General features: G+C 36.3%; 1 protein-coding gene across 2 annotated transcripts in view; it reads right to left on the minus strand.

Moving 5' to 3' along the window:
- The window catches only part of LOC121376384 (rho GTPase-activating protein 7-like), a 152342-nt gene extending 144942 nt beyond the window's left edge, over positions 1 to 7400 (minus strand). The window contains exon 1 of one of the 2 annotated variants that reach the window (XM_041504233.1): positions 7050 to 7400. The gene's annotated coding sequence lies outside the window, so the exon portion shown is untranslated. Of the gene's footprint in view, positions 1 to 7039 lie in introns of both variants that reach the window. The other variant, XM_041504234.1, reaches the window with a different exon arrangement.
- Positions 7401 to 16506: the final 9106 nt, after the last annotated feature.

The raw sequence follows: 16506 nt of genomic DNA on the forward strand, positions 1-16506 counted from the left end.
TTAAACTTACCACTATCACTCTACCAGTTGGTAGTACTAAACCAAATGACATCCGGCTGGGTCAAAGTTCGAAGTGCACCTAACTTTTGATGGAGCAGTTAATACCACAAGTCCTGTCATTGGTCATAAATATGACAGTGTATGTCATCAAAAATTTTAGTTTTATCCGTGTAAAAAAATGTATGCAATTTTATTTCATGTAGTACCATAATATCAAGTAGCCTTGTGCTTGAAAAAAGGAAGGGGTACCTGTGAAAAAAAGTAGTAAATTTTGTAAGCAAAAATGAGCTATGAAAGATGCCATTTTCTTTAGTTAATACTATGAGGTAGGGTTGTAGTGGTGATATTTATTGGTCATAGTTTGGTTGATATATTGCATACAGAGTTTCTAACCACAAACATTAACATGGTAACCTATGGGACTTTATTTGGTATAGTACAACCAGTAAGGTACATGCTGCCCAAAACACAAACACACACAGAAGCATGGTTTTCACCTGATACACCACTGTATATGACTTCACTGTGTATGATTTCACTGTGTATATGATTTCACTGTGTATATGATTTCACTGTGTATATGATTTCACTGTGTATGATTTCACTGTGTATGTGATTTCACTGTGTATGATTTCACTGTGTATATGATTTCAATGTGTATATGATTTCACTGTGTATATTGTATATGATTTCACCATATATGATTTCACTATATGATTCCACTACAAAAAGTCAGTTCTCAGCATCAGGTCATGGATACACACTGAGCTGGAGCCTCCCAGGTTTTCACCTGGTACACCGTATATATAATATCACTGTGTATTCCACTACAAAAGCCCATCATCGACAGGACATGGATACCTGTTGACAGGTCCTATCTGTATATCATATAGGAATGCGTGGCTGTTGAGCTTCCGTTTAGTGCTTCGATGTGCATCTCAAAGACATTAAAGACTTGCCAGAAATACACGTGAACTGCAGAAATATTTACAAAATTATCTTTTAGTACGCATGCAGGTAAACACATTTTGTTAAATATGGTTGAGGATGCAGTGAAATATGTTTAAATTTTTAAAGTATTATACTTTTTTATTTAATATATTTGTATTATAAGCTGTAGGGAACATATAATAAATGTAAAAGTCAAATTTTGTTATTCATTTAATGACAATATTTCAGAGATGAGTTATTACTTAATTGAAAAAAATTGGTCTGCATGTCTGAAAATCTTCAACATGACAAATAATTAAAGGAAATTAATATTTCTTGAATTAAACACCAGCACTGTTCTACAGAATAAGAAGGGAAACCACCTCCACCATATATGCAACTCCTACTAAATAACAGCAAGAAATTTTTATATATGCTTTCCACCCCCAGACAGACAGGAAGATATGTTACATTGGATGGAATACAGAAAAGCCACTGGTCCATCCAGATGGATTTGATTCACCTAAGTATTGCACCTCAGGTCCTCTGGTAAGAACAGTTATATCCCAACCCCGACAGGGAATGAATGACAGCATAGATAACATGTGTGACAATACTGAACCTTTTTTGGATAGAACAAATGAATGTTTAACGACACCCCAGCACGAAAAATACATCGGCTATTGGGTGTCAAACTATGGTAATGCAAACAAATAAAGTGATGATCAACATCAATATAAAAATTCAAGATTTAAATAAAAACACAGTGTAAAGAACTGTGCAAAAATACAAATATCACAGATAGATACTGACTTTTACTCAAAATTTCAATTGTATCTTGAAGAAAACAAGGGGATTTGTGCTGTATTGGCCATTCTCAAAAGGAATGTTACATCCATGCACCACGGTGAGGTTACAGCATGTGCAGAGGCTTTTTTGGATAGAGACATGTAAATACAATTATCTAACCTATAACCTAACCAAGCCAAACATGCAGTAAAATCCAGTAATGTAAGCTAATGTTCACATCTATATACATGGACTATTTCCTCTTTCTGTGGTGCAAACTTGCTGACAGGTAAAACTGGCCTTAGTGTTGTCATGGTTAAGCCATCGGACATAAGGCTGGTAGGTACTGGGTTCGCATTCCGGTACCAGCTCCCACCCACAGCAAGTTTTAATGACTCAATGGGTAGGTGTATAGCCACTACACCCTCTTCTCTCTCGCTAACCACTAACAATTAACAACTAACCCACTGTCCTGGACAGACAGCCCAGACAGCTGAGGTGTATGCCCAAGACAACGTGCTTGAACCTTAATTGGATATAAGCACAAAAATAAGTTGAAATGAAATGACAGGTAAAAGTGAAGGAATGTTTATTTAATGACACCTCGACACATTGTTTAATCAGCATCTAATAGAAAATAACCCATTGTGTCCACCTAGGGAGATCAACTTAAAGCTTTACAAGTGACACACTAATGTGTAAAACTGTCAACAATTCATACAAACTTTCAAGATTTGCAATCCTGCCTAAACCCTTCTGACCATAAACCCCTTTAACAGACTTAACACCTGCCTTGTGATTGATGAAGCCATAAATCATGCAACAATTTTCCCTGGTTTCCCAGACAATTTATCAATAATTGACCTTGGAGCACAATAGCTAATTAACCCCAGCGGTCATCATCATCCACTCAGCTGGTCAAATCGTGAAGGTATCAGGTGAACCTGGTCAGTGACACCTGGCAATCAAACTGTCAGGATCTCACATTGCAGGTACATTCAGCTGAATGTACACATGGATACTGATGGCAAAGGGGCTGAAGTCAACAGAATGAATGGCAAAAGAGGATGAAGTCAACTCAATGGATGGTCAATAGACTGGGACAACAAAGTCATGTCATTTAGAAAGGACAGCTGTAATGCAATACTGGACCAGATGCCCGGCTCATTTCTGCACTGTTGACTTAATTCTTTGTATACAGCACAATGTATAGCAATTATTTATAGAATATTCAGAGGTAGATCATGTTTTGGGGTTGACTTTTGTAGTGAACTCTACTCAAACCATGCAATTAAGAAAATATGTATGGCAAAACAAAACATGGTGTGGAAAAAAATTGAATACTGTCCCCATGAAAATAGTGCTGTAGAGAATTAAAAACTCCATGGCAATCTCTGAGCATCAGGTGATCACTTTACCACTGAGCTACGTCCTGCCATGCTTTTAAAAGTAAACCACATATCAAAGTGAATATATTACCATCAATACACAACATAATAAGCTGGTCTTGTGCAAAATTACAATATTCTACATTGCATACTTTTCTCACTATTCAAATTCAAAAAGCGGAACAATTTTTTTGTAATCCCTTGATACATGAATAATTATATTCTTTCACTACACAAGGAAAACAATGTTGCAGGATATGTTTCATACAATACTATTGAACAAGTACTTTAAAAATAAGTGAGTTAGTATAGGTACACTTTTAAACAGATTCATATACTACAAAATGAAAAGTGGATTAAATTAAAGCTTGATATGGGGAAATATCATGTCTGGGTGATTTTGTGGTGGAAGATTTACTCAACAAACTATCTTGTTAAAAGTCTGGCCTCAGGCAAGAAAATATGCTGGAATAAAGAAAAAGGTATGTTATTTATACCCAACTTGATACAAAAATGTCACCATGACTTCAACATTTTATATAGTAATAGAAAAGAGTTCATTTTATCTCTGTAACAGAGCTAGTCAAGTTTGAAGAGACTGAACTATGTGAAGCATTTCTGCTCATTGAAAAGCCATCCAAACGGAGTCACAATGTAGTATGGACAGTAAGCCCTATATACAGTAGATCTAGACAGATAGATAAACACTGTTCATGGTTGAGTCGATCTACACTGTATCGGGTGTTGCTATCAGATCTGCATGACTTGTACACAACAGTGGGAAGACCCTTGGTATTTCAAGCACCACTGACAGACAGGGCAACCATTTTTTTATTGTAAATATGATAAGAATGTTGTTGTTTTTTCAAAACATTGTTAATGTTTATTTTAGCTATATTATTTATTCTTCTACCAGTAAGATACTTCTTTCTTTCCTTACATAGTTTAAAGGCTATGGAATAATAACATTCTTTATTCTCTTAGTTTAGCATATTTTATTCGACATAGTTTTACTTTTCTATTTAGTTTACTATTTACTTCATTGATATGATTAATTCCTATGGCACACTTTACTGTTTACTTGTCTTATGCCCACCAACGGGGATCGATCCCAGACTGACCGTGCATCAAGTGAATGCTTTACCACTGGGCTACGTCCCGCCCCTTAGTCTTATAGAAGAAACCTGCTACATTTAGGGATCTTTTATATGCACTTTCCTACAGACAGAAAAACACATACCATGGCCTTTGACCAGTTGTGGTGTACTGGTTGGAATGAGAAAAAACACAATCAGTTGAATGGATCCACCGAGGTGGATGGTGGATATATATATAGAGAAACAGAGAGATGAGAGAGGAGAGCAAGAAAGAGGAGAAACAGGGAAAAGAAAGAGAGAGGGGAGAATGTGTGAAATACCCTTTGGCTATTACAGCTTTTTTACCATGAACTAAGTTAACCTTAAAATATATCTTAGAAATTTGTTATGGACAGGGGATGTGGAAGTCCTTTTATTTAAAAAAAAAAAAAAATTAGTAGTGTAAAATAATTATATATACATTGAGATAGTATCGGAACATTTTGTCAGTTTAACACCACTGAAGCCAGTTATATATTCATTTTGCAGCATTAATCTTTAGTACCATACTTTAATTTCAACATTCTTTGCAGTACAGTTAATATCTGTTACATGTATAGTATTTACTTTTGGTATTTTTACCACCACCATTCAGACAGAAACATATGAAACCGTGAAACATATCAAAGTTCTGCCAAACCACTGACGAGACCACGTGCAGCAGTGTTAGGTGGCGTTTGTCCCACCTTAGAAACTTAATCATCTTACTGCTAACAGCAGGTAACAATGGCACATTGTGCTGGAAACTGATCCCTCTGTGGAAATACATAAGAATGCTCAGGTAGAAAAACACACCTTTCAATAAAACAAACACAATTGGTGAAAATGCGAAACCTTTCCTGAGGGTGTTTACCATGTTGGACAATACCGAAGTAAAAACTGGATATGAACATTGGCTAAAAGGTTTTTCCTGGAAAGCTAAAGACCTCATGATCCTGACAAATGGATACAGGTGGAGAAGTAGATGTCATTTCTTAAGAAAGAGAAGTCAAAGGAATGTTTAATGGTTCTTAAAGACATTTTACATTATGGCTATTTTGTGTGTGAGAGAGAGAGAGAGATAGAGAGAGAGAGAGAGAGAGAGAGAGAGAGAGAGAGAGAGAGAGAGAGAGAGAGAGAGAGAGAGAGAGAGAGAGAGAGAGAGAGAGAGAGAGAGAGAGAGAGAGAGATAGTAAGATAGTAATGGACAGCAGTTTTTGTTTTGTTTTGTTTAACAACACCACTAGAGCATATTGATTTATTAATCAATGGCTATTGGATGTCAAACATTTGACCAGTTGCGGTGCATTGGTTGGAACAAGAAAAAACCCAATCAGTTGAATGGATCCACAGTGGTGATATGATCCTGCAACATGAGCACCTCAAGCGAGCACTCAACTGACTAAGCTAAATCCTGCGCCGAGACAGGGACAGAGACTTTTCTAAAAAGCTGTGAAAGATATTTAATAGTTAGTGGAGTAGCTTAATTAGGGGAATGATAGTGACTTGCTAGGCCAAAGTACCACATTTGGCACAATTTCCCATAGACAAGACAAGACATACAATTGTAACTGGGATGTGGTAAAAATCTGATTTCATTGGGGGCAATAGATCCTGTGATCCCATTACATTTGAGGTATTCTCAAACAAGAGAAATACCCTTCAAGCACATTTAAAACCAGTTTCTGTGGTATCGTAATTCAGTATACACATACACAATACACAATACACAATACACAATACACATACACATACACATACACATACACATACACATACACATACACATTACACATTACACATTACACATTACACATTACACATACACATACACATTACATACATGTATACACATATGGTGACATTGTTATGTTTTTATTCTACACTTTATTTTGCCTTTCTCGGTTTACTTCTTTGTCCTAGGAAAAAAATGCAAACATTATGTACAAGCTAAATTGTAATGTTTCATAATTATTTTCATAGTATACTGGTAGTTTATTTATAGTCTTCAGAGATATACTTAGTAGATGCACAGAATGCAAAACAAGCTATTAAGTTTACATTAATGTGGAAAAGTAATAAAATTAAGTTAAAAAAAAAACCTTTAGCTTGCAGGTAGATAAAAAGAGTATATTAATTATTAAAAAATACTTTGCTGATAAGTTTAAAAAGAAATTAACCATTATAAAGAAAATATATTTCTTGTATTAAAGTTTGTAATTTAGTAGGAACAGCCTACATGTATGTGCCAGAAGGTGTTTTTTATTATTCAATACAAGTTTGTGTTGTTTAATAACACCACTAGAGCACATTGATTAACTAATCATCAGTTACTGCATTTGGTCATTTTTGACTTGTAGACTTAGAAGAAACCCACTACAATTTTCCATTAGCAGCAAGAAAACTTGTATATGCATTTCCCAGACAGGACAGCACATACCCTGACCTTTGATATACCACTCATGCACTGGTTGGGATGTAACCCCCCCCCCCCCCCCCCCCCAAGAATAGGTCTACTGAGGTGGTTCGAGCCTATGATGCAATCACCTAAGGCAAGTGCTCTACCATACTTATTATCTAGACAAAGTATTGCAATAACCATTAAATAGTCTGACACAAGATAACTGTAATATAAAAATACATGTTGGTGTCATTAAACAAACATTCCTTTTCTCTCCTAACTTTCTCATAAAAATATTTGTTAATCAATTTGCAGAAATGGAACCAGATTTCATTCATAAAAACACCGAAATATTTTTCCACATTTTTTTCTTTGACAAGATAAGAATGTTAATTACAAAACATACTGCAACATACCACAACATACCATCACAGACGAAACCTTCCAGCTGACAGTAAAAATCCTTCTTGAAAGCATCCAGAAATACAGCATCCAGCATATGGTACAATACCTCAAATTGCCACAGCAACTATATTACACCTGATTGTCAAATACCAGCGTGTCAGGTAGGAAAATGTTCTAGTAAGAATGACTGTCACTGCCTGCTAAGCCCGGCACATGGGAGCCGACACTGTGACACTGTTTGGTGTGAATGTGTAGTACCCAAACAGGTTGTAGAACAGCTAGCCTCATAGGACGACAATCCGTCCCAATTGTCCTGGCAGCTGCTGCCTGGAGTAGTAAGCGAAGGCTATAGTTAGAGCTTCACGACACAGAACGCGTGTGACCATACTGCCAGGTGTATCAAATCAGTGATTACAGCACCAAATACCTGCATTGTATTCTTCATAGCTCAGGGAGATTGCTTCACCCTATCTGACCTACTTCTCCAGGCCATGAAATTAACATGCATGCAACTGAGCTTTGTGGTGAGTGAATGAAACTCACACTGGTTTTTTTCCAACCTGGCTTGATGATGCCAGCTGTTTTTACAGGTGAATACAAGGAGATGGACTAATTCAATAAATATATAGCTGGTGATCATGATAATGGCTGATTAAAATGGAATAAATCATTCAAATGAATGGCTATAAAGAGTATAGTGCTAACATTTTTGGCATTGTTCAGACCATATGTGACAACTGTCATAATGATGTCCATTTAAATAATGGACTATACCCTTAGTTTGTACTGATAGATAATGGATTAATACATATGGGTAATAAAAACCTATTAAAAGTTTGAAACATAAAGCTTTACATCAGAATACATTCAGGATTTCCTTTTGCCTTTTGAACATATTTTGAACACATGCAGCCTTGTTATGACACATCTAAATATAATTGCAACATGTAAATTATGACCTATCTAAATACAATTGCAACATGTAAATTAAGACAGGTGACTGTCTAATACAGGCAACTGTCTAATACTGGTGACTGTCTAAAACAGGCAACTGTCTAATACAGATGACTGTCAAATATGGATGACTGCCAAATACAGGTGACAATCTAAGACAGCTGATTGCCAAATACAGATGACTCTCTAAATACAGGAAACTGCCCATTACAGGTGGTGACTGTCTAAGACAAGTGACTGCCAAATGCAGGTGACTGTCTAAGTCAGGTGACTGTCTGAGACATTTGACTGTCTAATACAAGTGACTGCCAAATATCGGTGACCCTCGAAGACAGGTGATTGTCTAATACAGGTGATTGGCTAAGACAGGTGATTGGCTAAGACAGGTGACTGCCTAATACAGGTGACCTCTAAGACAGGTCACTGCCAAAGAGATGACCCTCTAAGACACATGACTGTCTAATACAGGTGACTGTCTAAAACAGGACTGCCAATACCGGTGACACTCTAAGACAGGTGACTGCCAAATACAGGTGACCCTCTAAGACAGGTGACCGTCTAAAACAGTTGACTGCCATATACCAGTGACTGTTTAAGACAAGTGACTGACAAATACAGGTGAATGTTTAATACAGGTGACTGTCTAATACAAGCAACTGTCTAAAATGAGTGACTGCCAAATACAGGTGACTGTCTAATACAGGCAACTGTCTAAAACAGGTGACTGCCAAATACCAGTGACTGTCTAAGACAGGTGACTAATAAATACAGGTGGTGACCATCGAAGATAGGTGACTGCCAAATACAGGTGACTGGCTAATACAGGTGACTGACTGTCTAATACATGCGACTGTCTAAAACAGGTGACTGCCAAATACCGGTGACTAAGACAGGTGACTGACAAATACAGGTGCTGACCATTGAAGACAGGTGACTACCAACTACAGCAGGTATTTCTTTAAAACAGGTGACTGCCAAATGTAGGTGGCTGTTTTAGCAGGTGTGACAATATGCATTTCTGTACGTGGTAGAAACAAGGATTTTTAATATATGTAAATGAATACAAAGATATTGCCTTGACCTGCTTCATCGCCTGTATACAGATAGACATATCTCTACCTACTATAAACATCTGTTTTACATATTATGGCTACCACGGGCAAGGCATCTGCATGTTGTACACAAAACAATTTGGCAAAACATAGCCATGATAATGAGCAAAAACAGAAAAAAAGAAAAGAAAAAAAAATAGAAAAAAAAAGAAGAAAAAAAGAAGAAAAAAAGAAAGAAAAAACCCTACAAAAACCCACCAACCTCTGGCAGTAAAAAATCTGAGCCAAGTGGAGTACTTGACTGATAAATCTATCAGCGGGGAACAGTACTAGCCTGCCACCTGTTGTCCACTCTTGAGAGGAGGAAGCTTCCCTGGACCCAGGTCCGATTTAGTTACCAAATACCATACACCCATCTGCCATAAATCAACAAGCCATATCACCTAACACAGCTTTATTACTGAATACTGGCCCCCATGAAAATTACTATCAATTAATGTCACACACCAGAGGAAATGATAATGTATGGGTATGTTTGTTTGAACTAGGGTATTCCTGATTCCAAAGAAATATTTTACAGCTATTTAAAAGGAGATAAATATGTTTCCGTGTATTAAGTCACATATCATTATACTGACACATTTTAAAGATCCATGTCATAACATGAAAATTATACAAGTGTGTGTGCAAGTGTTCAAAAAGACATTATACAGAAAGAAAGAAATGTTTTGTCTGACGCCATATAACCGTAAATAAAATGTGTTGAGTGCGTCATTAAATAAAACATTTCTTTCTTTCTTTCTTAAAACTGGATATTTTACTTGTTCCCGAGTGTGTCTGGTTTAGAGGAGTTTCACTGTATATGTTAAGTTAACAGTGCTACAAGAACTCTACCACTTATATTAACACTGATTAGTAGCATTAATTTTATTTAGCAAACCCTCTTAGAGCTTATAGACATTTTAAATGTTTTTGGAAAATAAAATATACTGATGGGAAAAAATAAGGGAACACATCAAATTTTAGACCAAATTTAATTCACTACTAGCATAGTAATGTCTGTATTTCATACCAAGTTGTAATGTGGGATTGAATATCTGTAGTGTTGAATGTGCTGTCTATATGTTCCAAGTCAACTTCTGACAATATGAATTGATTTTTGATGCAGTCATTATTTCTTGTTGCTATCTGTGTGATCCTTTATTTCTTTTCATCAGTCTATTTTAACAGTATATAGTTTACTTACATTTTCTTGCTTAGAATATGAATATCTCATTAACCAATGCATTTCTGGACATCATTGTTTTGTAGTATAGTATCTCAGTATCGATTTTTGTCTAAAACAATTGTTTACACACAAATTTATGATTTCTTCCAGTGCCCAAATAATGTTTTTAATAATTCAGCCAAAGGTCATTCCAAATGTATTTACATGTATCTGTATAATGCTTTATATTTAAACATGTTAAGGTAAAATAGTGTTTTAAAAAGAAAAATGCAGGATGTGAATATTTATTACATACACTTTTAATGGCAAAGAAGAGTTTGTTTTGTTTAACAACACCACTAGGGCATATTGATTAATTAATCATCGGCTATTGGATGTTAAACATTTGATTTGGTAATTTTGACTCGTAGTCATCAAAGGAAACCTGCTACATTTTTCCATTAGCAGCAAGAGATCTTTTATATGCACTTTCCCACAGACAGGAAAGCACATACCACTGTCTTTGACCAGTTGTGGTGGACTGGTTGGAATGAGAAACAACCCAATCAGTTGAATGAATCCACCGAGGTGGTTCGATCCTGCAAAGCAATCACCTCAGGCAAGCGCTCAACCGACTGAGCTAAACCCCGCCCCTGGTAAAGAAGACAAATCTAGACCGACTATATAGATGACACATTGTTAACATGTATGAAAACAACATTATTTTGGTGGTCATCATGACATGGGTTATTTATTTGTGCATATGTATTCTAACCACAAGTACAAATTATGATGCAACTTCATGAGCTGGTATCAAATTATAAGTGGGTCATTTTAAGAAATTGGATTAGCTTTTCAAGGTCCTATGAGTGCATGCATAAACAGAAGGTTGATGTCTTCAATAACAAGTAAAGTTAAATGTTTGTTTTGTTGAAGGACACCACTAGAGCCCATTGATTAATTCATCAGTGGTTATAGGATGTCAAACATTTGATAATTCTAACATATAAAAGTCTTGAGATTTAATAGTTTTCATTAGCAGCAAGGGATCTTTTGTATGCACACAACTAGAGGTCATCACACACTATTGTCCTTCATGTAGCCCTGGTTGGTATCAAGTTTGTTTGTTTTGTTTAACGACACCACTAGAGCACATTGATTTATTAATTATTATCGGCTATTAGATGTCAAACATTTGGTAATTTTGACAAGTAATCTTAGAGAAGAAACCTGCTATATTTTTCCATTAACAGCAAGGGATCTTTTATATGCATTTTCCCACAGACAGGAAAGCACATACCACAGCCTTTGACCAGTTGTGGTGCACTGGTTGGAACAAGAAAAAACCCAACCAGAGGTGGTTTGATCCTGCAATGCAATCACCTCAGGCAAGTGCTAAACCCCATCCCTAGCAAAGAAGACAAATCTAGACCGACTATATAGATGACACATTGTTAACATGTATGAAAACAACATTATTTTGGTGGTCATCATGACATGGGTTATTTATTTGTGCATATGTATTCTAACCACAAGTACAAATTATGATGCAACTTCATGAGCTGGTATCAAATTATAAGTGGGTCATTTTAAGAAATTGGATTAGCTTTTCAAGGTCCTATGAGTGCATGCATAAACAGAAGGTTGATGTCTTCAATAACAAGTAAAGTTAAAAGTTTGTTTTGTTGAAGGACATCACTAGAGCCCATTGATTAATTTATCATGAGCTACTGGATGTCAAACATTTGATAATTCTGACATTAGTGTTCAGAGAAAACATGTAACATTTTTCATTACCAGCAAGAGATTTCTATAAATATATATATGAACTCAAATACAAGACATCACATACCATGGTCCTTGATGTAGAAGTCACTGCACCCTGGGCCCATATTTTCGAAGCAATCTTAGTGCTACAAAATCCTAAAACCATCGTAGGCTATGACATCATCACAGCACACATTATAGTGACGTCACAGTCTATGATGACTTTTACAATTTCATAGCACTAAAATAGCTTCGAAAATATAGACCCTGGTTTGTATGAACAAGAAAAACAATGTTAACTGGAGATGCTGTAAGGCGAATTGGCGACCATAAGTTTATCAACTTCAGGAGGAAACAGCCCATGGCATGTTCAGGAGGCCATAGCAGCAAGGAATCTTTTAGATACAATTTTAGACATACAGGACAGAACATACCACGATCTGTGGTATATCGAAGGCCATAGTTAAGTTTGTTTTGTTTAACGACACCACTAGAGCATATTCATTATTAATCATTAGTATTGGATGTCAAACATTTGGTAATTTTGACATATAATCTTAGAGAGGAAGCCCATTAAATTTTTCAATTAGTAGCAAAAGATCTTTTATATGCACCATCCCACAGACAGAATAGCAAATACCACGACCTTTGATATATCACTAGCTGGAATGAGAAATGGTCCAATGGGCCCACTGACGGGGATCAATCCCAGGCAAGTAGGCAAGCACTTTACCACTTTACTACTGAGCTATATGTCCTGCCTTAAAGGCCATAGTACCAGTACACCTGTATATATGCTGTCTGGTAAAAATGCATATAAAAGATCCCTTGCTGCCATTTTTTAAGCATAGTCTATGTGGCTGTGGTGTGTTACCTCTCTGACCAATTTTGATGTAATCATTTAACAGCCATATGTTAAGACACCAACTAGCTGTAGTTTAAAATGGGTTGAGTAGAGGCACTGATTTTTCGTTTCAGATTTTTCCCTTTTCCGTTTCATAATGTTACAAATTCCGATTTTTTCCGTTTCAGTATTAAACAAATTCTGTTTTTGTTTCACTCACTCACTCACACACACACTCACACACACACACACACACACACACACACACACACACACACACACACACACACACACACACACACACACACACACACACACACACACACACACACACACACACGCAATTAATTGCTGGTATAAAATAAATAAATATGCAATGAGGCAAAACACGGGAATTTAACTTGTGAATACGCCACGACACAGACTTCGGACATTTTCGGTTTTCTTTACGATATGATCGGGAAAATAATTACAAACAATCACACTTTAAACCACTTCCCTTGTATAATTTATTTTGAACAAAGCCTGGCATACAATATGCAATTACTGCATTCCTTTGTGAGATCGGAAATATGTCAATGCCGCAAATGTTAAAAATTAATAAGCAAACATAACATATCTTTCACTTGAGTAAATATCGGACAATTTTAGCTCACAATGTTCAGTTTTTCCCGTTAAATCGCCGGAAATAAGCGAAGAAAACACGACTGGTAAAACGTCTAGAAACTCTACATTAAACATTTGGCGTAACATACAAAGGTACTAGTGTCGTAGCGTAGCACAGGCAGATATCGGTGTCCATAGTTTCTAGTTCGAAAAATATATTTTAATTAATCAAATGCGCTATTTAAAGTTAAATAATGTTTTGGAAAAAATTCGGGAATTCCGTTTTAAATAGGTATTCCCGCAATTCCGTCTGCGATTCCGCGATCTCGGAATCAGTGCCTCTAGTTGAGGTGTCATTAAACAAACATTCTTGTACTTTCACAAACTATTACACAACACCAAGCCCTGGATAACATGCCTGAACTTATATATGATATGAAGCCCAAAATCACTATACAATATCCTGGAAGATCGCCATGACGACAACTGACACAATAATGGGTTGGGTCACATTAGGTAATCATCAGCAAATTGCAAATATTCCTCAACAAACTGACCACACAATACTCTTAAATAGACACCGTGCAACACACATGCAGAAATAGGGTATCAAAATATTTGTTCCAGCTCGGGTGACAGGTAGCTTTTTGCATACCTCCACTTATCTCACCTGCAAACTAACGAGTCAGGTGTGAAAACTATCCGATCTGCATGAATCACTTAATCGACGTGTTAGGTACAGGTATGATAAACATAGGTAGATGCAAATCAGCCATATAATCATTTCAAACAAGCATCATCGGCCAATCATAACAGTACTGGCTTAAACTGATTAAGTTATTTGCCTTGATCCCATCTCCAGTTTCTGTGGTATGTGTCATGCATTTAATAATATGATTTGTCTATTTTCATGATAAACATGAAGGATGATTGATGTTTTATGGAATTTATCTCACAATACCTGCATTATAGTTTTTTCAAAAGTGTACTAATCCAACTGTATATTGGTGGCATAACTACAGTGCAGCATACAGGGACTGCAGATGGATGGATAACATGTTAATGTGCCTATATCCAATTAAGGTTCAAGAATGTCTCTCCTAAGCACAATCTCGGACTTCATCAGTGACTGGGTCCAGGACAGAAGGGGTGGGGGGATTGGAAATGGAATGAATTTTAGAATATAGCAAAGTGAAAAAGATAATATAATTTTTTATAAATTAAAAAGTTAACTACTGGTAGTATGTGTGACCTTGTTAATAAGGCTGTTAAGGTGTACAGCTTGTAGGGACGAGATGGGTTGCATCCTGTCAAGAAAAAACCCTAGATTGACTGCAGAACAAAAACAAATTTAATTTAATTAAAATAATTTGTATCATTAATTGTTGTTAACAGGTAAAATTAAGACTGGTAAATTAAAGTGAGTGGGTGGGTTTTTGGTCAGTGGGTGGGTGGTTGGGTGTGTGAGTGGGTTTGGGATGGATGGACGGACGGAAAGATGGATGGGATGGGATGGGATGGGATTGATCGATGGATGGATACATGAATGCATGAATGCATGGAATGGATGCATGGGATGGATGGGACAGATGGATGGATGGATCAATAAATGGATTGATGGACTGATGTATGGATGTATGGATTGATGGATTGATGGATTGATGGGTCAATGAATGGATTCATGAATGAATGAATTAATTAATACATCCAAGCATCAAACATGTTTGATGAGTGAATAAAAAGAAAATATAGATTTCTTTTTCAAAACATAAAGGGTTTTGCCAGCTATCCTTGAATCAACATATCTGCTCTAAATAAATTTAAATATAGAAAAAAAATGTAATCAGTTATCTGTTAATTACAGTAAAGTAAACTTATAACAAACATGCTTACAATGAACTACCACATAGAACAAACTGATTGTAAAATCCTGTTTTATCTCCCTATACATTAATAACCAACTTATGTAACTGTGTACAATGAACTACTGCTATAACAAACTAACTATCATGGTATCTTTCAGTTCGTAATAAGAGTACTTTACTGTATGTATAATATTATATTAAATACTGAAAGGATTTAAATTGGCATTTTAAAGCATATTCACAGTCTAGTATGGTAAATACACTGTCTAATCCTTATACATGTACTAGGATATGCAATCCACAGCATATACACCTGCAATTAATGTATTTACTTGACATTCTGATATAAGAATTATACAGGATTTATCTCGGTGTCTCTCCTCTGTGTCTCAACTGGCCAGGTAAGAAGGTCAAGGTCTCCTGGCTGACACACACACTACATTAGAGGTGTACCAGGTGTCCCTAGCTTTATGAGATTTTAACCACCTCTTGACACTAGTAACTCCAGCCATAAATTAACTCACCTATCCATTACATTGTCCACACAAGTTCATTCCAACGAAGAGTTGGCACTGTGGCCAACATAAAAAACAACAACATATGGCTCTTTGCAACATCTATTGAAATATATGAAAATTGATGTCTGAACCCTCCCTGTATATGCGCCTGAGAATATGCAATAAGGATCACACAGATACCGTAATGAAGAGAGGAAACATGATTAGCAGCAAGGGATCTTTTATGTGAATCATCCCATGGGAAAGTATACTACTCAAAAGAATTTAAGGGTTAAAAATTTGTAACCAAATAAGTTTCAGAGTGTATTAGATTGATGATGTAAACTACACCAAAAATTTAATTTATTGTTCCATATTTACAAAAAACCACAAATAAACGTCACTGTATACAAGAAAGTCACATGACATGCTGTCAAAGTTGAAGGTTGTCAAACATGGATTTTACACATTAGAACATTCGTTTAATAGTGTGTGAATCCACCCCTGGCGCGAATACACTCGACACATCGTTACCTCATGCTGTTGATCAGACGTCTGAAGAACTCTTGGGGAATGGCCTGCCACTCTGCCATAAGAAGTTGACCCAGATCATGAAGGTTGGCCGGAGGGGCATGGTTATCCCGAACTCTCCTGCCTAATTCGTCCCAGGCGTGCTCTATTGGGGC

The sequence above is a fragment of the Gigantopelta aegis genome, chromosome 6 (assembly GCF_016097555.1).
Source record: "Gigantopelta aegis isolate Gae_Host chromosome 6, Gae_host_genome, whole genome shotgun sequence".
In the NCBI taxonomy this organism is placed as follows: domain Eukaryota; kingdom Metazoa; phylum Mollusca; class Gastropoda; order Neomphalida; family Peltospiridae; genus Gigantopelta; species Gigantopelta aegis.